Genomic DNA, 25,263 nt, shown 5'->3' with positions numbered 1-25,263 from the left:
GAGGTTAATAATCCTGTTTTCAGTAGGTTGGGAAGCGGGGACAGTTGTTCTGCCTAATGTTTCCCTTTTGATTTCCCTCAGGAAAGACCTACTGTAGCCCCTCTGACATAAAGCCTTGAAAAGAGTGGTTGTGGCTTTTTCTACATCCTCCTGACCTGTGCACAAGCGGTGGAATCTTATCAACTGGGATTTAACAATGCCTTTAAAAGTGTGTCGGGGATGAAAGCTGTGTTTATGTAGGAGTGCGTGTGTGTCTGTGGCTTTAAAATACACGCGGGTTGCCAGATTCCAATGGTTCCTATGTTTCTTAAAAAAGATCGTTGTGTCTAAAAACTGGAGTTCCTCTGTCTGTACACTAGCCTTCAGTTTAATCGTGTTATGATGTTCATTCAAGATGTTAAAAAAATGATTAAAGTCCTCACGGGAATGACTCCAAATGCCGAATATGTCATCCAGATATCTTAGGTAAAGAATGGGGAGTTTAGAGCACTTCAAGAATGCCGTCCTCTCCCATTCCGCCATATATATGTTGGCATACGTGGGTGCAAACTTCTTCCCCATCGCTGTCCCGTGGACTTGAAGGTAAGAGGAAGAGTTGAAGATGAAGTCATTCTTCTTAAGACTGATTTCCAACAGTTCCAGGAGAGCATCATCTGGACTAGAGGGATCCGGAAATCTGGAAAAAACCTCCCTAACTGCGTGGAGTCCTAGATTGGTATCGATGTTGGTATACAGTGAGTCTACGTCGATTGAGAAGAGTAGCGTGTCAGGAGGAACTTCGATCGAACTGATCTTTTCCAAGAAATCATATGTGTCTTTGATATAGCTGCCATGTTTCTGAGAAAGAGAGGATTTATGTGGGAGTCGATATATTCTGCGATCCGATAGGATTCGCTCCCACAATCAGAGACGATGGGTCTACCAGGTGGAATCCGATGTGGAACTGTCCAGGTCTCTGGGTCTTTGTGTATTTTTGGTAGGAGGGAGAGTTTCCTCGGACGCAGGAGAGCTGGACCTTTGAGGTAAGTTTTTTTGTTTATATGAAATTAATTTCTGTTTGTATAGGTCTTCTATAATGAGGTGCAGCTGATGTTGGGTTTCTGCTTGTAGGGGTTTATAATGCAGCGTGTTCCTAAGGTGTCTGTCTGCTTCAATTAGATACTGTGTTTTGTCCTGTATAACAATTTTAGAACCCTTGTCCGCCGGTTTAATAATTAAATCAAGGTTTTGTTGTAGTTGTTTTACAGCTTCTTTTTCCAGAGGTGTTAAATTGAATTCTGATTCTTTTTTTAGGTGGAATTCCTCCAACATAAAATTGTCCCGCTCTATCATCCTTTCTTGTTCCGGTGGACTGTTGGTACCAGAGGGTTCCCAGAATGAGGGCCCAGTGAATCTTGGCTCACTGACTGGAGACAGCATCTCTAAAGTAATATCTTAGTTTTAGTCGTCTATGGAAATCATAGAGACTGCGACGTAGGTCATTTTTATTTGTAGTAGTTGGAGTCGGAACAAAGAGACCTTTCTCTAGTACGCTGTGTTCAGCGTTATTCAGGACGTATGAGAGGGAGAGGTTCAGGATATTACTATCCACAGGGTCGGGAAGTCCCGTACGCTCCCTCAGCAGTTTAACTGGTCTAACATTTGTAAGGATGGCATCTGCTGTAGATGCTGTCCAGTGTACCTGGTCCGGCTTCACCTTGAAGTTGCTGTCCTGGATGCCGTGTAGAATTCTGTATTTTTTATTAAATTGGTTTAATTGAGTCATCCTGTCCTGAGTTTTTCTGTTTTGGTTTTTAGAAACCTGGATCAACGGGAAGAATATTTCTGCATGTGGGAAGATGTCCTTTGCCGCTTAATAAAGCTGGTGAAATTGTTTTATGACTGTTTCCATCATCACATTATTGAGACCTACAGCCAAGATGACTTTATGGGTATTCGGATGTATTGGTAATTTCCTAATAATTCTTGTTAAATGATGAGCCTGTGCCCCAGGAAAGCTGTCAACTTGAAGATCTGGAATGTCAAAACGGGGGATTCTGGCCAGATTTGAGTCCCCCACGATTAAAAAAGGTGACTCCACTTTTAAATTCCATGTAGAGATCTTATAAAATGTTCTCTCATGGCATGTGGGTTTTTTTCTGTGGGCGGAGTGGGCTGGTCTCGCAGATGAGGTAGGGTTAGAATTTTCTGAGCCCCTTGAAGGGACCGTGAACTCCCCTCGGTCCAAGAAGCTGGGGTTTAAATTGGACTTCCGGGCACCCGAATCCTGCAGCACAAGGTTAGCCGTCGCCCCCAAGGTAAGTGGCCGTTCTTTGATTTGTTTTAGGGGGAGCAGAAAGAGGGTCCCCTGAGGTGAAGGCGTCGTCATTTACAGTCGAAGTCGTAATTAACGGTAAGTAAGCCCCTGTATTATCAGTATTAAGTTCGATGTTAATTAGGTCGGTATTCAAAACAGGTTGTCGTGTTTGGGGGGAACGGGAACCATTGTCCATCTGTCGGGTTTGTCCAAGTTCCCTCCGCGTTTTGATATCCACTTCTATATTCGGAGGGACCCCGGGAGACGCAGGTGTGGAGGAGGGGGGATGGTTCAGGCCATGCAGCGCCACTGTATCCGACCAGGAGGCGGAGAGGAAATCCTCCAGCAACACCGCGACATTAGAGAATGGCATGGTCGGTGCAGGCTGTGTTTTTTTATTATTGTTTTTCCCACCTATTGGGGTCCGTGTAGATGGCCCTCCCTGAATATTCCTTTCTTGTCTTTGGTGCAGATTTGGAGAGGCTGGACGTTGGTCCATATGGACATCTGCCGTGGTGGTCATCGTCCTTTTAGGGGTTCCATCCCGGTCTGAAAGAGGTAAGTGTTTGGTGTATTCCTCCGTGAGACCCCCTAAGTTCAGGGAGGGAATTCTGAGTGTTTCTCCTTTCCATTGAGAGGTCTTATGATGGCGGGGATCTCTTTGAGGTTTTGGAGAGATATCCTGCGGCAAGGGATGGATGGTGTGAGGCAGAGCTGAAGAACGGTAAGTTTTAGAGGTTAAGGGAGTTTGAACCTTCTCTGTATCCGTTTGATGGGTTCGGGCTAAAGAAGAAGGTTGTCCAGGAACTCCCAGAGGGGTTGATTCAGATAGCTGGGTAGGGGATTGGCAAGATCCCTCTAGGGGGTCAGGATTTGGTAAAAGGACAGGTGATTGGTCCAGTCTTCTCTGAGGGTTAGGATTAGGTAAGAGGACCGGGGATTGATCCAGTCCTCCCTGAGGGTTAGTGTTAGATAAAAGGACAGGGGATTGGCTCAGTCCTCCCTGAGGGTTAGGTTTAGGCAAGAAATCAGGGGTAAGGTTAGGGCTAAGGTCAGGTAAAGGGACAGGGGATTGGCTCAGTCCTCTCTGAGGGTTAGGGTCAGGTAAAGGGACAGGGGATTGGCCCAGTCCTCCCTGAGGGTTAGGGTTAGGTAAAGGGACAGGGGATTGACCCAGTCCTCCCTGAGGGTTAGGGTCAGGTAAAGGGACAGGGGATTGGCCCAGTCCTCCCTGAGGGTTAGGGTCAGGTAAAGGGACAGGGGATTGGCCCAGTCCTCTCTGAGGGTTAGGGTTAGGTAAAAGGACAGGGGATTGACCCAGTCCTCCCTGAGGGTTAGGGTTAGGTAAAGGGACAGGGGATTGACCCAGTCCTCCCTGAGGGTTAGGGTTAGGTAAAGGGACAGGGGATTGACCCAGTCCTCCCTGAGGGTTAGGGTCAGGTAAAGGGACAGGGGATTGGCCCAGTCCTCCCTGAGGGTTAGGGTCAGGTAAAGGGACAGGGGATTGGCCCAGTCCTCTCTGAGGGTTAGGGTTAGGTAAAAGGACAGGGGATTGACCCAGTCCCCCCTGAGGGTTAGGTTTAGGCAAGGGATCAGGGGTAAGGTTAGGGTAAGGGATAGGGGTAGGTGGTAGAGTGGAAGGTCTGTCACCTGTCCCACTAAAGTTGGGAGTAGGGTTAGGTAAGAAGGCAGGGGGTTGTTCCAAATTGGAGTGGGAAGGAGAAATCTGAAGCAAGTTGGAGCTCGTGATGGGGGTTTGGTTAGTAGTAATGTGTTGAGGTACATGAGAGGAGGAAGCAGACGAAGTCCTGGGTAAAGAATTTCTCTGAGACAGCTGGATTTCCCTTTTCTCCCCTCTGTAGGAGGAGGACTGGTCCGATGAGTGGAATTCTTCCTCATGTGTCTTTGGGGGGGTGAAAGCCGCCAAGACCCTCCGCAAGGTTGAGCCGCAGTTGGTAGCGGAGGCCAATTCTCTCGGTCCAGGTCTGTGTTAGTAGGAGAGTGTGTTGGTTCCAATTGAATCAAATTATTGAATTCCACTCTCGTTTCAGGCCGCAGGTGTTTCTTGTATCTTATGGTTGCAAAAAACCAAGCTTTCTCCGCTGATTGGGGTTCGAAGTTAGGTGGCTCCGATAGTATGTTTGAAATTATTGTGTCATAGTGATTTTGTAATATTTTCATGTTATTGAACATCCATTGATTGGTGTTCTGTTTAATCTGTTGTGTTGTATATTCATTTGGAGAGGCTGGTTTAATAAATAAGGTTAGTCTATTCACCTGTCTCATCATGCCTCTAGGAAAGGAATTATTTGTCGTGGATTCCTGGATGATGTGATTATGGTGGATTGCCTGGATCAGTTTGAAATATATCCTGGTAATGGTATTGTTGGTAGGCTCATTGTAATGTATTGTTCGACCATTATTTCCAGAAGTCCTATGACTCCGGGTTATTATTGCTATGTTTTGGTCTCATCCTATAAGTAAGAGGGAAAGGGAGATAAAAAGAGAAAACTCTGGTATAGAACTCTGATAGAAAAAAATTATATTTTCAAATTTAACCCTCAGTCTTATAGGTCCTTGATTAAAATCTCTCATCAAGGGGCAGATCTTCCCGGGGAACACTCAAAAGAAGACTAAGAAGCAGACAAATCGTCGTGCAAACCCGGACTCCCTTGTGCTCTAAATAAATTCCACACACTGTGTTTCCAAGTCAATGTATCACACCACTGCAAATTGATAATTGCTTATGTGTTTTCGCTGCAAATCACACTTGTGTTCCTTTTCAAAATAAGAGGGCCAGAGAACTGCCCACCATATATATATTTTTATATATATATATTTATATGTATATTTATATATTTTATATATATATATTTATATATATATATTTATATATATTTTTATATATATTTATATATTTTTATATATATTTATATATATATTTATATATATATATTTATATATATATTTATTTATATATATTTATATATATATTTATATATATTTATATATATTTATTTCTATATTTATATATATTTTTATTTCTATATTTATATATATTTATTTATATATATATATAATTATATTTACATAATTTTATATAATTATATATAATATATATATATAATTATACCTGTCAGTCGATAAAAAAAAATTCATCCAATTAATGGTTGTCCATAGTTAACTCACAATTAATCACGTATTTTTTATCTACTCTAAATCTACCTTAAACTGATATTAATATACTATTATACTGTATTTTATATATATATATATAAATTTCTAACCATAAAGCTAACATTAGCTAACATATTTACTATATTTACAATCTGAGGCCATGCTCCTCAGCCAGAAAAGGGTGGTTTTCCCACTCAAGGTCGGAGGGGTAGGTCCTATCTCAGGTGCAGGAGTTTCAGTATCTCAGGGTCTTGTTCACAAGTTGAGGGTAGGATGGAGTGGGAGACTGACAGGCGGATTGCGGCGGCGTCCGCAGTGAAGCAGGGGCTAAACCAGTCCGTTGTGGTGAAGAGGGAGCTTAGTCAGAAGGCGAGGCTCTCGATTTCCCGGTTAATCTACGTTCCAACCCTCACCTATGGTCATGAGCTTTGGGTAATGACCGAAAGAACAAGATCGTGAATACAAGCGCCCGAAATTAGTTTCCTCTGCAGTGTGGCTGGGCTCCCCCTTAGAGACAGGGTGAGAAGCTCAGTCATTCGGGAGGGACTCAGAGTAGAACCGCTGCTCCTCCATGTTGAGAGGAGCCAGTTGAGGTGGTTCGGGCATCTGGTGAGGATGCCTCCTGGACACCTCCCAAGGGAGGGTGCATGCCTAACCAGGAGGAGGCCTCGAGGCCAACCGAGGACATGCTGGAGGGATGAAATCTCTTGGCTGGCCTGGGAATGCCTCGGGATACCCCGGAAGAGCTGGTCGAAGTGGCTGGAGAGAGGACAGTCTGGGCTTTCTTGCTAAGGCTGCTGCCCCCACGACCCGGACCTACCGGATAAAGTGGAGGACAACGACAACGACAATACCTAACTTATATTGACACACTTTAACCCATATTCTGTTTTTACTCTGTCTTTACTATTTTTTCTATCTTTTGCTGTCCCTTGACCTTAGTTCTGATTTTCATACCACAAACATGGAAATGTGAGCGGTATGACAATAAAGATCCTTGAATCCTTTTTATCATGGTGGTACTACCCAATATTTAAATCAAACAGCCCGGGCTAAGCTAAGTTTGAGTTTGCTTGCTGGTAAGGTAAATTCATTTTCCCCCAAGAAACTTTAAGTTAGGTAAGCACATGTGGATATGTGCCTGGAAAAATGGATATGGGTAAATGGTATATTTAGCAAAGTATGCTTCACATAAATATGCCCTGTACGCACATGTATGCGCCTAATTGTGTAGTGTGCCTAGTGCATTTCACACATTTTTAACTTATTTAGGCTTGTTTGACTAGAACATGTTTTACTCTTTTTTTCTGTCTGCCAACATCAACCATAAGTAAGCGCAAGCCAGAGTCCAGGCTAAGTTGTCCCTGCAGGATGTCAGTGCCAAGATGGATGTGTCTCCACAGCACAAAGGTTTGTAAGTGATGTATTTTATCTTGCCAGTAATGTTTTAAAAATTACCTATAACGTTGTTTTCTCGATTTAATGGCTGACGAGGAAATCTGGCCAATAACCAATTGCTGTTATTGTTACTGTTGTTATTATTTTCACGCTACAAATTTCTAAGTCTGTGTCTGCGTGATCAGGGTTATGCTGTGGTTATTACAAGAAGCCTTGCAATTGAATCAGTCATTAACACAGGATCAACTATTTGATTCTTCTCATTCATTTCCTCCAGAACCTCTAGCAAACAAAAACAAAAAACACTTGAATAATCAGACAAACAACCACATAACACACATCTAGAAATGTGTAGATCCACCCAAGTGACATCTGGATGCTGTTACACCACTGTGAGTGAATCTCATATCATTAACAATATTATTTGTTAAAACATAATAGGGTCTTCAAAATGGGTTTCTTTTGAATACAGATGATGTATGGAGGTGTCATAGTCATACCTTTCTAACAAATACAGCTCTTAACAAATCATATAATTTTGCCTTTGATTTAACATTTGTCACTTGTAGTCATCAAATGCAATCATGGGACTGCAAATGATTCCACAGGAGTAATGATTTGGTCTTCATTTTCAATTTAACATTGTCCCAGAGTACTCAGAGATCCCTTGCCCGAGCCAGGACTCGAACCAGGAACCCTCTTGCTGTGAGGCAACAGTGCTGACCACTGCACCACCATGTCGAGCATGGCAGAATATGACGCTTTATTTTTTGAAAAAAATATTTCCTCTGTTATTCATCAGACCCAGACACATACAGTTGTTTTCAAAGGATGTGTTTGTCTATATTTATGTGTGTCTGTTGAAACTTGTTATGTGTTGTTTTTTCAGTGGCTACAACCAACAGATGGTTTGTAAGAGCACCCTAAAGCATTGCATATATCTTATGTGAATAAAGTGTCATTCATTCATTCATTCATTCAAGCTGTTCAAAAATATTATGTATTTTTCTGACTTAACCTATAGGTTTCAGAAGCAATTTACTGCAATTTTCTGCATTTTGCATAATAATTCTTATTTGAATTCTCAGAGTTTATATCCAGTTTAGTTCTTAAAACAGATAAAGTAATAATTATTGTAGGTGACTTCAATATTCATGTGGATGTTGATAATGATGGTCTGGGTACTGTCTTTAACTCTCTTCTAGACTCGATTGGTTTCCATCAGTCTGTACATGAAGCCACTCACTGGTCCTCATTTATCAAAAGGCGAGTGTAAGATAAGTGTAAAACGTGTGTACATTTATTTCTATGCAAACTGTGGAATTTATCAATTTGAGTGTATTCTGCGATGAAATTTTATGACAGGTCTGAGTTCTTGTACACAAATTTGGATTTGACGTGAGGTGACTTGTGGTTCATGGTGGGGGTGTCAAAGACTTGTTTTAACAGCAAATGTTGTGTCACTGATGAAGATGTGTGCATCACGTCAAATCCGTATGGTAATTATGTAGCCTACTAATTAGAAAATAATTTTAAAATATATAAATGTGACCCGATTACCCTTTCAGTTTGAATTTGTGCATGGAACACTGCTTTAGTTCAAGGTTCAAGGAATCTGTATTATCCCGAGGGGTAATTTGGTCCACAGCAAGCAGTCCATAAATGGCTACAGCAGTCATACCTAACAACTTTGACAAAGCACAACATAACAGAAAAATAGCTAAAACAAAACCAGACAAAAAAGCAGCAAAGGCCAGTGATGAATAAAAATAAATCGACTTATTCAGCAGAGCAATGGCAGCAGGTACAAAAGAGTGTTTAAATCTTTTTGGCCTTCATTTTGGCAGGACATACCTCCCCCCTGACAGAAGCAGTGGGAACTCATGAGCCAGCAGGTGGCTCTGATCCGCCAGATTGGAACAGGCCTTGCAAAGGATACTTTGATACAGGGCAGAGAGATCATTTAGATTGATCCCTGCAATTGTCACTGTTTTACAATGGTTTTATTTTAAAGAGGAAGGGAACCGTACCAACAAATAAAACAGAATGTTAAAAGGGATTCAATAAAACATGAGTAAAACATTTTCATAAAAATACTGTCAACATTCATACCACAAATCTTTCGATAAAAATACAAGCACTGATGAGCCTTCTTACACACAGCGTCAACATGAATCTCAAAGGACGGCTTGTTATCCAAGTGAATGCTGAGGCACTTAATTATCAACTGTCTCCACGGCTTGGTTCTTTATGTTGACAGGAGAGACATGTGAAGGGTTTTCTGGAGTCAGTAATCATTTCTTTTGTTTTGTTTGTAGTGATACTTAAAAGGGAAGATTTACACCAGTCACTACAGGTCCATGATCTGGGTCATCCCTGCTCAGCATGGACACAATGACTGAGTCATCTGCAAATTTCAAAATGTTATGACTGATGTATTGGCTGCGTTATTTGTGTATGTAGGTGGCGCTATTGAGTAGAGCGTTGTTTTTTTGTAATTATCACACCCGATGTTTTTACCAAATTTGGTGACTTTTCGAGCATGTTTAGGGGGTCAAATTAACTTTTGAAGTGCCGAGTGTGTCGAGCAAACATAATAGGGTCTTCGCCCCGGAGGACCTCAGGCCCTAATAAATATGGCTGCCAGCTGGGCATGTATAAATACTTACATGGATCTCAAACTAAAAAAAACGTGGTCGTAAGAATCTCGAAATTTGCACACGCAGAAAAAGAAATCAGGATCAATCTGATCTGTGCGAGCACCAGAATCCGCGCATGTTTCCCGATTAAAAAAAGTGGTCGGACCTCAAGGTGGAGGTCAAGTGGCGTACAGCTGCACTCCAGAGGAGTGTCGGCCAGACAGGTGAGGGTCAGGGAGAGGGGCACCTGATGGAATTTGAGCAGCGGGTGGCAGTAGTCATGGGCAGCACTTCTGTGGGGGGTGGGGGGGACTGTCGCCGCCACCCACACTGACTCCAAGAGCCTGGAGGGTAAGCAGCAACTCCATTTCTTATGCAACATTTCCACATGGTTTGCCACAGATGTAAATGCAACAAATACACAGAATCAGCCATTTAAATAAACCAATATGTTTAATGTTTAACAGAAATTGATCCGTCAGCCCGTCTGCCGGCCCCAGCACCAGCACCAGGCCAACAAGCGGCAAACGGTCCTCCAGCCCACCCAGACCCAGCAGCACATCCTCTGGCTCACACGGATCCAGTGGGAGGGTCATCACACAGGTGGTCCTGCAGTCGTAGGAGGACATTATTAGGAGAATAACGGGGATCAATGAGCAGCTTGACCATCTGGCTTCATGAATCGTGTAATTGCTTCTTACCCATTCACATTGTGGAAATTTAATTCTGCCGTGCGAGGACGGCTGCCCGGCCGAGCTTGGCGTCCATCCCCCCAGCCTCTGGCCTTATGGGGGAATGCCGTGCAGGTTGGCCACATTGTGAAGGAAGCCGGTCCAGACAGCGGCACTGACCCTTCAGCTGGCCGATGGCCTCTCCACCACTGACTGAGTGCGGGAGTGGAGGTTGTTGTACCTCCGCTTTTGGACAAGTGTGGGAGTTGTGGAGAGGGGTCATCAGCCAGGTTCTCAGGGGGTAGCCACTGTCACCTGCAGTGAAAGCACAGTGTTGCACACTATTGGTTTAAGTGACTGGTGCAAGTTAAGTTTCTCGAATAACAAAATATAACTAAGCATTTGCTCACCCAGCAGCCAGAAGTCCGTCACCGCACCTGCCTGCAGCCTCTCACCAACAAAACAAGTGAATGTGTGAGTCGTGAAATTGCGCTTTAATATTGGCCTGTTCAACTGCACCGTAAGGGAATTTAATGTACCTGTGGGAGAGGCGGATGATCAGGTCCACCACCAAGGGCAGGCCCAGCTGAGGGTTGACTGGCTCACCCCGGAACGGTCCACCATCTCCTGCTGGAAGGAGCCTGTGGCCAAGAAGCCGAGCTTGCTCAGCACCAGTGTCGGCACTGGCACCGGTCGCAGCTCCTCACAAATTTGCAGGAGGATGGCCCGTAGTAACCGGAAACGGCTCATCGGCCAGAATTGTGGAGCAAGTCCTCCTGCTCCCTGAAATGTCGCTCCCATCTTATTGCACCATTTACCCCGTCCTCCAACAGCGCAAGTGCTGCCATTGTTGAAAGTTGCACATTCAGCACAATCGTGAAGGCTCTTTGATAGCCACTTAAGTAATGCCAACAAGTGTTTGTGTTTGTGTTGATGGCTTTTTTGTGCCTGATGTATGTGCGGTTGTCAAATAATGTCAGTCACCAAACAGCGCCACACAGTGTCGCCAACGGACCAAAGTGTAGTCAACGCAAGAATCGGCTTGTCACCAACTTCTATGGTACCTCCAGAGTTGGTGTGAAATGGCACAGGAATCAACAAACTTTTCGCGTTGGTACATCTAAATGTGAGCACTGATCCTGGCATATGCAAGTTTTTCTTGTGTAAGCAGCATTGATACATGAGGTCCCAGGACTTTTCTCTTCTTAACTCTACTAAAGAGCTTACCAATGTTGCTTTCCTCAATGACAGCACTGCTCTGAGATGTTTGATAGTGATGTGAGGATCGATACTGAAATATCGATACTTCCAATACCAGATCTCTAGGTTCTAAAATCGATTCTCAAATCAAAATATCGATCCTTTTGATACTTCAGTCATTTGAGATTATGTATATCATTAACAAGAACAAAGTGGAAAATATTTAAACTTTCGAGATCTTGGATAAATGACATAGTTGGTGGGAACTACTTTTTCTTCCGCCTGGGTAAGAGCGTAATGCGGAAGCACAGCACGCGGTGCTCGCTCTCGCTCAGTCAGTCACTCACTCGCAATGGCGGAGCGGAAGCGGAGTGCTGTGTGGAGCTACTGCAGCTCCACAAACAGCCAAGAGGCAGTGTGCGATACATGTGGGAAAACAGTAAGAAGTTGTGGCAACACAGCAAACCTCGTGAAACACCTGAGGTTGTCCCACAACACAGAGTATGAGGCATTTGCTGTCAATCGGACAGAAGAGGAGAGCGCAGCTTCAGGTGCTGCTGCTGGTAGGGCAAGACAGACGTCTGTGGCCGAGTCCTTCTGTGCTGCAGGCAGGCACTATCCAGGTAACAAGTAAAAATATGGAACTTAAGCGGTGCCCAGCACTGTTGCTGTTGAAGTTGTTCAAATTAATATGGTTATGAAAAGTAACAAGATAAATACACACTTCAAAAAAATAGTTGCATGAGTTCATCTTGGATTAGTAATAGGGTTTATTATTTTACATATTTTCTTTTCTTCTTGAACTTGAGACTATTTTCATATATTGTATATGGCTGTGTCCTCTGTTTTTTCTGTTTTTCTGTTGGCTTGTATAAGAAGAAGGCTGCTGCCTCAAGTTTGAAATATATACAAGAAATGACTTGGATTTCTTGTATTTTTGTGAGGCTATGATTTGAAATACACTACTTTTTTTTTTTCAGATTTACCAGACACATTAGGTGTAATTGCACAAAGTATCAGTATCGGATCGGTATCGCCGATACCAGCATGAATTTTACTCAGTATTGAAAATGAAATTGGTGGTATCGAACATCACTAATGTTTGAATGAATGTTTCTAAAAGCTGACAGTTCATCGGCAAAATCAGAGATGTTAAAATGGTTAAAAAATAGATCAGCTCATTAGAAACTGCCTGATCTACCGTTCCATGTAGGGATACATGATATTTCTTTGGTTGCATCCCCATCATGGATTTTACTCCCTCCCATGCAGGGTGAGAGCTACCTGCACTTAGCTTTTTCCTCAACTTTGTCTTTATTACAGACAGGTGGCAAGTTTGAGCTCTTTTTTGAGTAGTTTTTGAAGCTCCCTCTGTTCTCCATGTTCTTTTGAGTAATTATGCTTTATTAATTATAATTAAGGCCTGAGCCTGAAGGTACTTCAGGCAAAGACCCTATTATGTTTGCTCGTATTTAAATTATTATGAAATATTTTTTGTCACCCATGGCTTATTGTTGTCGTAAACAAAATTTTCCTTTCACAGAATAATAGGACTCACAAAAAGACACATAAGAGACAACATCAGTGAGTTCATCAAGATCCTCACAGGCCTCCTGAAACAGGTCCCAGTCTGTGTGATGGAAACAGTCCTGGAGACCCAGAAATGATTAGGCAAGGCAAGGCAATTTTATTTGTAGAGCCCGTTTTCACAAACAGTTTGTCTCAAAGGCTTCACATGGCATCATAACAACATCCTCTGCCCTCAGACCCTCACATCGACGGAGGAAAAACTCCATAGAAAACCCTTTTAACAGGGAAAAATCTGAGAAACCTCAGGGTGAGCAACAGAGGAGGGATCCCTCACCAGGAGGGACAGACGTGCAGGAGATGTTGTTAGGGCCTGAGCCAGAAGGTACTTCAGGCTCAGGCCCTATTATGTTTGCTCAGCAGAGCAACACATTAGCAGCACTAAAAACACACACTAAACAGTGTCCCGGCCCCCCCCCCAACACACCAGGCAGCTCGGCCAGACGGCCCGGAGCCGGTTTTCACATACACACCCATTCAAAACCTGGTACTAGACTGTTCTTGCTGTTAATGAGCATGCACAACATGCGCCTTGTGCACACGCACACAAAGGTACACCTTCTCTTACTCACCTACTTATTACAATTTACACTCAGTAGATTAGTTTAGACACAAACAAACTATGGTTTGTCACTTGGAATGTGCGTGGAATCGGCTCACGTGAAAAACAGCTAAAAATTTAACACACCTACAAAATTTACAAGCAGACATTGTACTGTTACAGGAAACCCATCTACCTAAAACAGGTAATCATTTGTAAAGCCCACAGTTCCCGCACGCATACACAGCGAGTTCTAACACCAAGCAAAGAGGCGTAGCCATTGTGATTCACAAAAATGTCAGGTTCACTTGTAAGAACACCATCGTAGACCCAGAAGGTAGGTTTGTTATGGTCACCATATCCACACACAACACAGAGGTATGCATGGCCAGTATATATGGTCCAATGTTGATGACCCCTCCTTCTTCCACAGCTTCTTCACTGCACTCTCAGCCCACTCAGACACAGCACTCATAGTAGGAGGGGACTTCAACCTGGTATTGAACCCACAAGTGGACAGAATCAGTACAGCAGCTCGTCAACACAACTGCCAATCATCCAATATAATTAAGCAGTATATGAGTGATTTCGGTCTTTGAGATGCCTGGCGCTCACGCCAACCCACGCTTAAGGAATACACCTACTACTCGCCAGTCCAACACTCTTCTTCCCATTTAGACCACTTTTTTAATTCGTAACTCAATTGTGAAGGACGTCTTTGATGCTAAGATCCACCCCATTGCCATCAACGACCACGCACCAGTCACTCTGACACTCACAAAAAAAAAACTAACACTCTTGTTAGCTAGCAAAAGTAAATGATCTAAAATCATCAAGCTGGAGGCTTGAGGCGGGGAGAGCTGGAGGCTTGACGGGAGGCAGGAGGCTTGATGTGACGAGACAAAACTATAACTGTGAAACAAGGACGACAACTACCATGACAGCGAAAAACGACAAATGATGACAATGACCCAACCAGGAACTAAGGAGACACACAGGTTAAATACAAGAAGGGAAACCAGACACAGGTGGTGCAATCACCCAGGTGAGACACATGAGGTAATCACAGGAGGGAGGTCAGGAAGACAGGACATGACTACAAAATAAAGCAGGAAGCACGAGACAGGGATCGTGACACACATAGTATTTTTGTGTGTGTCAAAGGAGTCAGGTGGGTGGTACGTCAGCACAGGAGTAAAATCAGCTGTTTTTCACCTGTTGATGAATGAATGAACTTAGAGGGTGAGGGGGAAAGGTCCTACTGTGCTGACCGCTAAATTACATTGTTTTTGGATATTTTTAGGTGCTAGGTTTTGTGAGAATGTTTCACTGTTTGTGTTTTTAGCTTTAATAAATATGTGAATCGGCATTCCTCTGCAGCTCATTTTTTTTATTATCTAGAAGTGCGTCCGGCGACGACTGTCGTTCCATCCATAGTCGCCTAACAGTAATGATTTGAGTGAACAATAACATACCTTTATCCTTTGCCATTTTTTTCCAGCTCCATCTCTTTCTTTTTCACCCTTGAGCGCCGCTCCTAAATTTTCTCTTAGGAGCCATGATTTTGGACCATACAGTCTGACCCTCTGCAGACAGCGCTGTTGCCTTGCCGGCAACAGAAAAACAGCAAGCAAGATTCAGATTACTGTAAGGATTCAGAAAGCTTAGAAGCAGAGCTTTGCGGTAAAATATGACACATTACAGTACTCCGAAGGCGTGCTGTGGGGTAGGGGGGGCCGGAGTAGCGGAGCCACAGCGACACAGACTTTTTTTGTAAAAGTCCGACAAGAGCTAGAAACACAGAGTTCACAGTGTGTGTGTGGCCCCCTCTGGTGATTGTGGCCCTAAACAACCGCATGGACTGTTTATGCCAGGGGCCGGATCTCCCTGAAACAATAGCACTCGTTGATAAATTCTCAACCATTTCTGACTACTCTATTAATTGGAGCAAGTCGACTGTCCTTCCCATAAACTCAGGTTTCCAGAGTGCATCAGCCGCACCACTACAGCCAGGAAACATTAAATACCAGGGCATCAACATCTCCACCAAACTTTCTGACCTGACATGGCTAAATCGCATTACCCTAAGTAAAGAAATAGAGGATGACCTCACCCAGTGGAGGACACTAGCCGTATCACTTATGGGAAGAGTAGCAACAGTGAAAATGATGATCTTGCCAAAAATTGGCAAAACCTTTAAGATTTTACAAAAGAGTAAAGACTATGGTGGCTTGGAACTACCAAATTCTTATAATTACTACTTGGCCAATAGATTACAATACATACTAAAATGGTTAAAGCCAAACTCATTAGACCAAGCATGGCGCGATATTGAACAAACATTCTGCAAAGAAATCCAAATCTCTGATCTCCCTTTTATCAGCCCTGTTATCAAGCATCACAGCTGCTTTAAGTACATTAGCATCAGCAACACCCTCATAGCCTGGTGGGAATGACTGAACAGGGCTCTGAAACTCCCCTCGCAGGCTCACGCCTATCTGGAACAATCCTCACATTCTTCAAAATAAAAAATCAATACATTTTGCAGCATGGGTCGATAAAGAGATAAACATCTAAAGCATATCTTCCCGGACAACAAATTTTTGTACAGTGCAAGGCAACAGGAATATTTATCCTGCCTGCCCCAGCTGCTGAACAGGACAGGTTAAAAAAAAAAAAGTTCTGAGAGACGTCTGGAGAGATTATTTGGGTTCAGGCTAGTAGTTGGAGAAATGTCAATGGCAGAGAGGAAGAGGCGGGAGGATTAGGAAAAGAAAGCAAAACAGTTTGTAAAAACTGTAGCGTGAAAATATTGGGGAAAAAACATCACAAATTTGAAGAGGCATTTGGAGTCAAGCCACTGTGAAATACATGCACAGGTAAGAATGTTAAACAAGGGATGGGGGCATGGGATGGGAGGGGGGGGTTAATGGAACCCATTGCATACATCTTCAGCACTTTATTTTCCTATAACACACAAACTTATCCAATGTCGTTGGATGGACGTGCTTAGTTTACAAGTCAGTGAAATTATATAGCAGTTGACACATGATTTTCACCAAAATATGACCTTTAGCAATTATTTAGCATAGACAAATCTTAGAGTCTGGTTATTTTTCACTGTTTTGCCAACCCCTCTCCTCCATATGCGGAGTTTGGCGAGTTTTCAACGAGGGCTTTGACAAATCAATCTGGATCGGTGACTCATCATATATGGCGTGGGTCGTCTGAGGATCTGATACCAATCAGAATACAGAATTTAATGTTAATAGAGCCCTGTAAGCAATGAATGTAACTCGCCACTGCTGTTCTGTAAAGCTAAAGGTACCTGCAGATTTAAGGTGCATGTGATGCATTTCAACAAATGTTGTAATAAGAAAAAAAATAACTCTACCTCGTTTTCTTTACAATAGCTACAGTTGACCTCAGATGACCAACATGGGCCACAGAGTGCAAAGAAACAGAAAGTGGCCCAGCAAAACATTTCAGCAGCTATTTTAAGTGTTTCAAAGTCTAAACCTGACTCTAAAGACCAACATACAAAGGAGGAGGCTATAGCAAAATGGATTAGATACACAGGACTACCAGTTACTACAGTTAAAGATGTTGACTTCATTCTTATGGTGGAGGCAATAGATAAGAAATTGACTTTTCCAAAAAGAGCAAAATAATCTGATAGGCAAACTTTATGAAGCAGAAATACAAAAATTCCAAAGGAGATTGGCTGCTGTGTGAAAGGTTTCAATCGGAATTGATCTGTGGACAAAAAAAGGACTGACTGCTTCCTTCCTGGCTATGAGTGCATGCTATTTTTGTGCGGAACAACAGACACCACAGCACATATTGCTGGAACTGGAACAAGTGGCCTATCCACACACTACACTAACAATCAAAGCATGTGTGGATAAATGTATGCAAGACTGGGGCATATCACAAGAGAAGATCATCACTGTCATAACAGACAATGGGAGTAATATGGTGGCAGCTTTCAAACCCATCACACCAGAGGGAGAAGAGACCAGCTCTGAGGATTCCGAACCAGAATGCCCCCCCATGGCTGAAAGTAACTCTGAGGCTGAAGATAATGATCATTAAAAATCTAGTCATAATTTCCATTATTATGAATATGCCTGTTCAAAATAACAATTTTAATCATACTTATACACACACATATATAGATATATGTGTGTGTGTGTGTGTGTGTGTGTGTGTGTGTGTGTGTGTGTGTGTGTGTGTGTGCGCGTTCTTGTTTTTAGATGCCATCACAGTGATGTGGATATAAAACAGGCACCATGTGTGGTGTACACGTTGCAGCTTGTGGTTCACATGATTCCGAGGGAGGCAGGTATCAAGAGAGTCCTTGATAAAACAAGGTCAATTCCTCAGCCTTTCCACACATCCTCAGTTACAACACAAAGGATACTGGATGCATGTGGCCTTATTGTTGTGCAACCAATGACTGCCCCACACGCTGGGGCAGTCATTGGTTGCGCGATTCCTCAAAGTGAAAGACTCAGTTTTCCAAGTTGCCAACGGCATGGCATGGGATAGCTTGCTCCCGAGTGAATGGCAAAAGCTGAAGTCATTGCATGAACTACTGCTGCCTTTTGCAGAACATACTCAGACCCTTAAGAGTGACACTATGTCCGTGTCACTGGTGGTCGCTGCCATCTTTGATCTGCTCAGACACCTTGCTGACTTTGAAGAGAAAAAAAATCATTGAGAAATTGCTGCTCTTGTGCTGAAAATGAAAGCAAATATTAACCAGCATTTTGCCTGGATCTTTGACCCAACCGATGAAAAGTTCTCACCACTTGTGGCAGCTGCCTGCTTTGTCAACCCTACTGTTTGTGAACCCTTACCTGATGATGATGACAATACTCAGGAATTGCTGGAACGGGCTGAGGAGTTTGTGGCCCAATGTACTCATTCACACCCACAATATAAGGACCAGCCTGAAGATGATGGAGAGGGGAATGAAAAGGAATCAGAAGAACGAGAACAAGCACAATCAACATCATCCAAGCAACTAGTCTTCAGGCTCTTTTCAAAGTCTCGCATAAAGCCTAAAATGAAAGCCTCTGCATCAGTGTAAGCAGATCAGAAAGTATTAAGAGGAGCTTTCACACCCTAATCACCTGCGACACAGCAACAGCATTGGACTTGTTGGCTATACCAGCCTCCTAAGCTTTAACAGAGAGGGTTTTCAGCATCACAGGTGACCTCACCAGAGAAAAGCGCAACAGAGCGAGGGTCATGTTGGCACTAAGTGGTTTCCTTAAAATGAATAGAGCCAAATAACTGTTGATTACACTGGCACCACTTATGCACATTTCATGGCACTGATTTTTTTTTTTTGTTTCATCAAAGCTGTAGTTCCACAATGAGACAATAACTTCCTTGTTATTATTTTGAAGTTGAAATGTTATAGCAATATGGTTTCAGATCCTCATGCCAGTGATAGCTTTTTCAATGTTTTAAAACGTGTTATTTATAAATCCCGATTGTAGTTGAAATGATATATGTGAATTTAAGATGACAATTCAACAAGGAACTGAAACAATACAACCATTTTTTTTCTCTTTTCAATTCTTGTGTTACTTGAGAGAGCAGGCCTGATGGTGTTATAGCCTATGCACTTTTCCTTTCACGTTTTATTTTTGAATGAATGGAACTGCTGATGTGCTGCACGGTGGTGCAGTGGTCAGCACTGTGGCCTCACAGCAAGAAGGTTGTGATTCGAGTCCTGGCTCGGGCACGGGCTCTTTCTGTGTGGAGATTGCATGTTCTCCCGTGCCTGCATGGGTTCTCTCTGGTACTCCAGCTTCCTTCCACAGTCAAAAGACATCAAGAGGGGACGAGGCTGATTGATACTCTAAATTGACCGTAGATGTGAATGTGAGTTGTTTGTTTCTGTGTGTTGGCCCTGCGATGGACTGGCGACCTGTGCAGGGTGAACCCTGCCTCTCGCCTGTTGACGATGAAAAAGGCTCCACCCCCCGCGACCCTTAATGTAGGAATAAGCGGAAGACAACGGATGGAACTGCTGATTTAACAGTATTATGGACAAAAAAATGTTTTTTATACTTAAATCTGTGTCTGTGTGAGAACTAATTCTTTAACACAGGTTTCGTTTTGTCTGGGTGAAAGTTGAGAAAACAATATTTGTGACCTGTGATCACCAAAGCCATAACTTTTGCTCAAAATGACTTTACAGTGAAATTTCAACCTAAAAAATATAAAGATGCATATACTTACAGATGAAGTAACAGATGAATTTCAGTTTTCCTCCAAATACAGGAGTTATTCATGAAGTGTTCATTTTGGCCTTCTCTCGCTGAGAAAACACTATTTGTGACCTGTGATACAAAAAAGCCATAACTTTTGTTCAAAGTGAGTTTTCAGTCAAGTTTCAACCTGAAAGCATAGAAAGATGCATAAACTTGAAGTTACAGCTTGATTTCAGTGAGTTTTCATCAAAATACAGGAGTTCTGCATGAAGTGTTCATTTTGGCCTTCTCTCGCTGAGAAAACACTATTTGTGACCTGTGATACAAAAATGCCATAACTTTTGTTCAAAGTGAGTTTTCAGTCAAGTTTCAACCTGAAACCATAGAAAGATGCATAAACTTGGTAAGTTGTTGTGGGAGAAGGAGAGAGAGAACAGGTGGATGAGGCTAAAAAGAAGGGTGACCAGGCAGGGCTATTGGAAAGGAAGAAGTGGAGGAAAGAAGAGAAAAGACATGAGGAAGACAGGAGGGGTGTGTTATGGTCTGGCTGTGTTTTGACAGGGAGCGGAACATGCAAATTGAAAAACCCTCCCCACCAAGGTTGAAGGAGAATATGTACGGGAAATTCTCCTTGTAGATCGTTGAGAGTTGCTAATTCTCTGAAGAATCACAGACGGTGTGATGAATCAAGTCTCTTTAATGCATGCAGCATGGAGAGAAGGCTGCTGAGTGTTCTCTGCTGATCTGTACGATGACCCAACCTTTTATACCATTCAACAACAAAGAGGCAGATGATATCCACATCAAAGCAATGACTATAGGGTATAGGAAATAACACCTGTTAAATATTTGCTTCTCAATTCCCCTCTTCATCCTGTTCGATTGCCCTTTTGTGCCTTGAGGTCAGGGTGTCCACAGGAACTCATAAAACACTTCCTGAGACTACGACCTCTGACCTCTGACCTCTCTATTAAGTCAATTCCTACATTCCTCCCTTGTGACACAACGTGTCAAAAACACATATTTAGGAATTACATTAAATGTTAAGTCTGGCAAATCATTGATCACAGACCCAAGGAGGGAAGAAGGGAAAAAAAAACAATAGCAGAACAAAAACAAAACCAAAGCAAACCATAGTTACACAAACGCATTATCCACTGTTTTATCTCGGCTGTTTTGATGTCATCTTCTCCTGGGTCTCCTGATGCTGTACTGGTGGCATACCAATGCCACTCCTCCCTTTTGTGTGTCCTTGCCCCCTCGATGATAAGTGTCCATTGACATCATTAAGAGGAAAAACTGTTATTCTAGATAGGTAAGTGTAGTTGCAACATGGGGGAGACAGGTGAGAGAGCAGCAGATTTTGCAACAGTAACTGAGGCTGCATTATACTGTGACACTGGGTCAGCTGACCTTGTGTGAGCTGGACGTTTGCATACTGCTATTGAGGCTGGTAGCAGTAATGCAGACAGAAGATTAATAATAAGAGATCTGTGAGCGATGGGTTTACCTGTAGAGGCAAGGCAATTTGATTTGTAGAGCCCGTTTTCACAAACAGTTTGTCTCAAGGGCTTCACATGGCATCATAACAACATCATCTGTCCTCAGACCCTCAATGTAGAAATGCAGCTGGGGAAAAACATTCCATGATGACCTCGTAACACCTACAGTATTTGTGTGTACTTGACCAGCATGGATCAGCTTTGGGGTGAAGTATTGTTGAAAAAAAAGAATACTTAATACTCCAAATGCCTATAAGGAGTGAATCAGGTCAAAGTTTTAATTTTGTAAATCAAAAGCACTGCGAGCCACTCTGGGTCCCTAAGCAGAGCTCTAAACTAGGACCAAAGGGTTCGTTGGTTTGTTTGGTGAGTGAAATTTCCACAGGTTCACATGTAGTACAAGTACACAGTTGTTTGTTCTGGTGTGCCTCTTTGGTTGGTTAGCCATGAAGCTTTCGAGTACTTTTACTTGTCTGACTCAGAAACTGGGCAGCAGCCTTGAGAGAAGTCAGGGGCGACTTACTGACTGATTGAGTGACTGACTGACTGATTGAGTGACTGATTGACTGACTGATTGAGTGACTGACTGATTGAGTGACTGATTGACTGAGTGACTGACTGACTGATTGAGTGACTGACTGACTGATTGAGTGACTGATTGACTGACTGATTGAGTGACTGATTGACTGAGTGACTGACTGACTAATTGAGTGACTGACTGACTGACTGATTGAGTGACTGACTGACTGATTGAGTGACTGACTGACTGACTGAGTGACTGACTGACTGATTGATTGAGTGACTGACTGATTGAGTGACTGACTGACTGATTGACTGACTGACTGATTGAGTGACTGACTGACTGACTGACTGACTGATTGAGTGAGTGAGTGACTGACTTACTGACTGATTGAGTGACTGACTGACTGATTGACTGACTGACTGATTGAGTGAGTGACTGACTGACTTACTGACTGATTGAGTGAGTGACTGACTGACTGATTGAGTGACTGACTGACTGACTGACTGACTGACTGATTGAGTGACTGACTGACTGATTGAGTGAGTGAGTGACTGACTTACTGACTGATTGACTGACTGACTGACTGATTGACTGACTGACTGACTGATTGAGTGAGTGACTGACTGACTTACTGACTGATTGAGTAAGTGACTGACTGACTGATTGAGTGACTGACTGACTGACTGACTGACTGATTGAGTGACTTACTGACTGATTGAGTGACTGACTGACTGATTGACTGACTGACTGACTGATTGAGTGAGTGAGTGACTGACTGACTTACTGACTGATTGAGTGAGTGACTGACTGACTGACTGACTGATTGAGTGACTGACTGACTGATTGACTGACTGACTGACTCCGTCACAGGTCAGGGTCCACTGAAGACCACTGACTCCCTGTTGCTGCTAATGCTAACAACACAGCTGGTCCTGTAACACAGCAGCGTGGGAGCAGGAAAGATAAAATGGGAGGGAGGCCAGGACGTCCCATGTAACAGTGGAGACATTTCAACAATGCCTCTTGAATTGAAATGTTACCGAGGTAATTAGCTGATTCTCTACTTATTCCAGCTAATTACCTCCTAATGAGCGTATGCAGTCATTAGTAGAAGAGGAGCCCTCTCTCTTTCACTGCTGCATGTCCATTGGGACAAAGGAAAACTGGAACCAGAAAGAAAAAGATGTCTGTTTGTTTGAGGTTTTTCTGTTCCCTTGTGACCAGACTAGTAGGAGGAGCCAGAACATGTTTCTACTCTTCTTCCTCCCTTGTTCACTTTGCCTCCAGGTAAATCATCACCTTCTTCATTGGTGGGAGACCGACGTGCTGACGGGGCCAACTCCTCCCGCTCCTCCTGGTCTCTGGTCTTTTTTGTCATCCTCTTCTCCTCCTTTCTTTCCTCCTCCTTCTGTGTTTCTTCTGCCCTTCTTAGGCGTCGGGCCTCGAGGAAAGCCCTCTCAGCCAGGATGGATTCATCCTGGCTCTCATGGAACAAACCTGGAGAGCAGATGCATAAATGTACAATGAGGTATTTCCAGATTGTACTGCACTCATTTGAATGCTCACATGAATTTTTATTCATTTTAGCTTGAAAAACAAATAGAAGTTGAAGTAATTTAGACTCACGAGTTGTAAATTGACAAAAAAGGAGCAGTCAATCTGACCTCACGTCGTCCCGACCTGCGTCCAGTTTCTGGGCGTTTGAGGACATAAATGATCACGTTGAATAATTAGACGTTAGCACAGGTGAGCCTTGCTGGAAGGCTGATATTAATGTTGAGTGAACCCAATATTGGAGACTGATTTTCCTCATCAGCTTTGGGTCAACAGTTGTAATGTGTGTGATGCTGGAATACGGAGGAATCCTTCAGTAACTTCATGTGTTGTTCATCAAACAGGATCGAGACAGAGAGCTGGAACGGAGGAATATTTACTTGCAGAAATTCCCCAAACCTTCCACCAACAGAGGTATCAAACATAATCTCCTGAGTGACTCAGCTGTTCTGGATCTTCTCAGTTGACACTGATGGCTCATTATCTGAGTCCTTTCTCTTTGACAGGGAGAAAAAACAAGGGGCTTCAAAAAGAGGAATCACTCTTGATCCCTCTTTCACATGTTTACTCACGACAACAGGAGCCTTTGGCAAGTGGATATCCTTCTGCAGGTCAGCACACAGTTCACGTTCCCTCATTCATTCATTCATTCATTCATTCATTCATGCACTCAAAGGTGAATCTACAGAAGGATTTGACAGTGACAGTGATGTCATCGCTGTAGTCCACCTCACCCATTCCTTCAGTGTTAATGAAGAGGATGTATCTGCCCCATGGTGCAGACTGGTTCTATACTGGGTTCTACCTCGGTCCGTGCTCCTCCCCTGCACCAGCTTCCACTGTAACACTCACTCATGGTCGTGTCTGATTCACAGGAACAGAGACCAAGATGGTTCAGACAGAAGAGGAATTCCCTTCAGCCACAGAGGCTGGTAGTCTGGTGCCACTGCTGGAGGAGCAGAGGAGCTCTGGCAAATCAGTAAGTGATTCAGATCATTGGAACACGTGCATTTTTTTAGAGACATGCATTTTTATTTTCTAAAGCTTGAACGTTGAATCATGCTGAGTGTTTTTACAAATCTCTGTGTTTTTAAATACATGCATTTTGACACGTGAAGCTTGGAACATTGAAGAAAGCTGAATAGAACTCAGACATTTCTGATCTCTGATGAACCTTTTATACTTTTGTCTTGTGCTTCAGGATTCAACCGAATATCCAGAGGTCCCAGTCGAGGGAAACGACTGTCCAGACCCTGGTAACCAAAGACAGAGTACAGAAAGGAGGACAGCAGACGCCTCACCAGAGACAGATCACGAGAGCCAGACGTCCCTCTCATCATCTGGGTCCAGGGAACCACCCAGACCTGTTGAGGAACACCGGCGGCCCAGATTTATCCACAAGTACATCTTCAGAGATGTTGATGTAAACCTGCACTGTGGGAGACCTGCCTACTGGAACCTGGACTCAGAGACAGCAAGAGTAACAAAGTCTTCATTCACATTGTAAGTTCAGCCAGAAAGAGAGTGTGTGTGTGTGTGTGTGTGTGTGTGTGTGTGTGTGTGTGTGTGTGTGTGTGTGCGTGCAGGTGACGTCATCAGACAGACGTCTGCGTAGGACAGACATGAAGGGGGAGTGTTTGTCACAAGAATTTCTTCTTAAAGACCTTTTAATGATAGAGACTGGATCTGAAGAATTGAAGTTGAATGTATTTTCTTGTAAAGAGGGAGTGTTTTACAATGCAACACACACGTGAAGTTCTCAAAGAAAAGGCTGACTTTGGAGCGCTAACAGTTGAGTTTATGTCCCTCACACCTGGGCGTTTCTGCCTCCTCCTGTTTCCTCACACACTCCACAGACATCATCACACATCTTTCCAGTCCTCCCAGTAACGGCCAGCTTCAGGTCTTTGAATCAAGGTGACATCTTCCAGACCGTCTCTAGACC

At 43.3% G+C, this 25,263-nt stretch overlaps 1 pseudogene; it reads right to left on the bottom strand.

The window, feature by feature from the left end:
- Nucleotides 1-36: 36 nt before the first annotated feature.
- Nucleotides 37-23,142, bottom strand: LOC147268803 (uncharacterized; annotated as a pseudogene).
- Between the last annotated feature and the right edge of the window lie 2,121 nt (nucleotides 23,143-25,263).

Source organism: Aulostomus chinensis, chromosome 2 (assembly GCF_037954235.1).
Source record: "Aulostomus chinensis isolate RoL2024-O1b breed Wild chromosome 2, RoL_Achi_v1.0, whole genome shotgun sequence".
Classification (NCBI taxonomy): Eukaryota; Metazoa; Chordata; class Actinopteri; order Syngnathiformes; family Aulostomidae; genus Aulostomus; species Aulostomus chinensis.
Note: the sequence above shows the minus strand (reverse complement) of the source record. Positions and strands in the feature narration are given on the sequence as shown.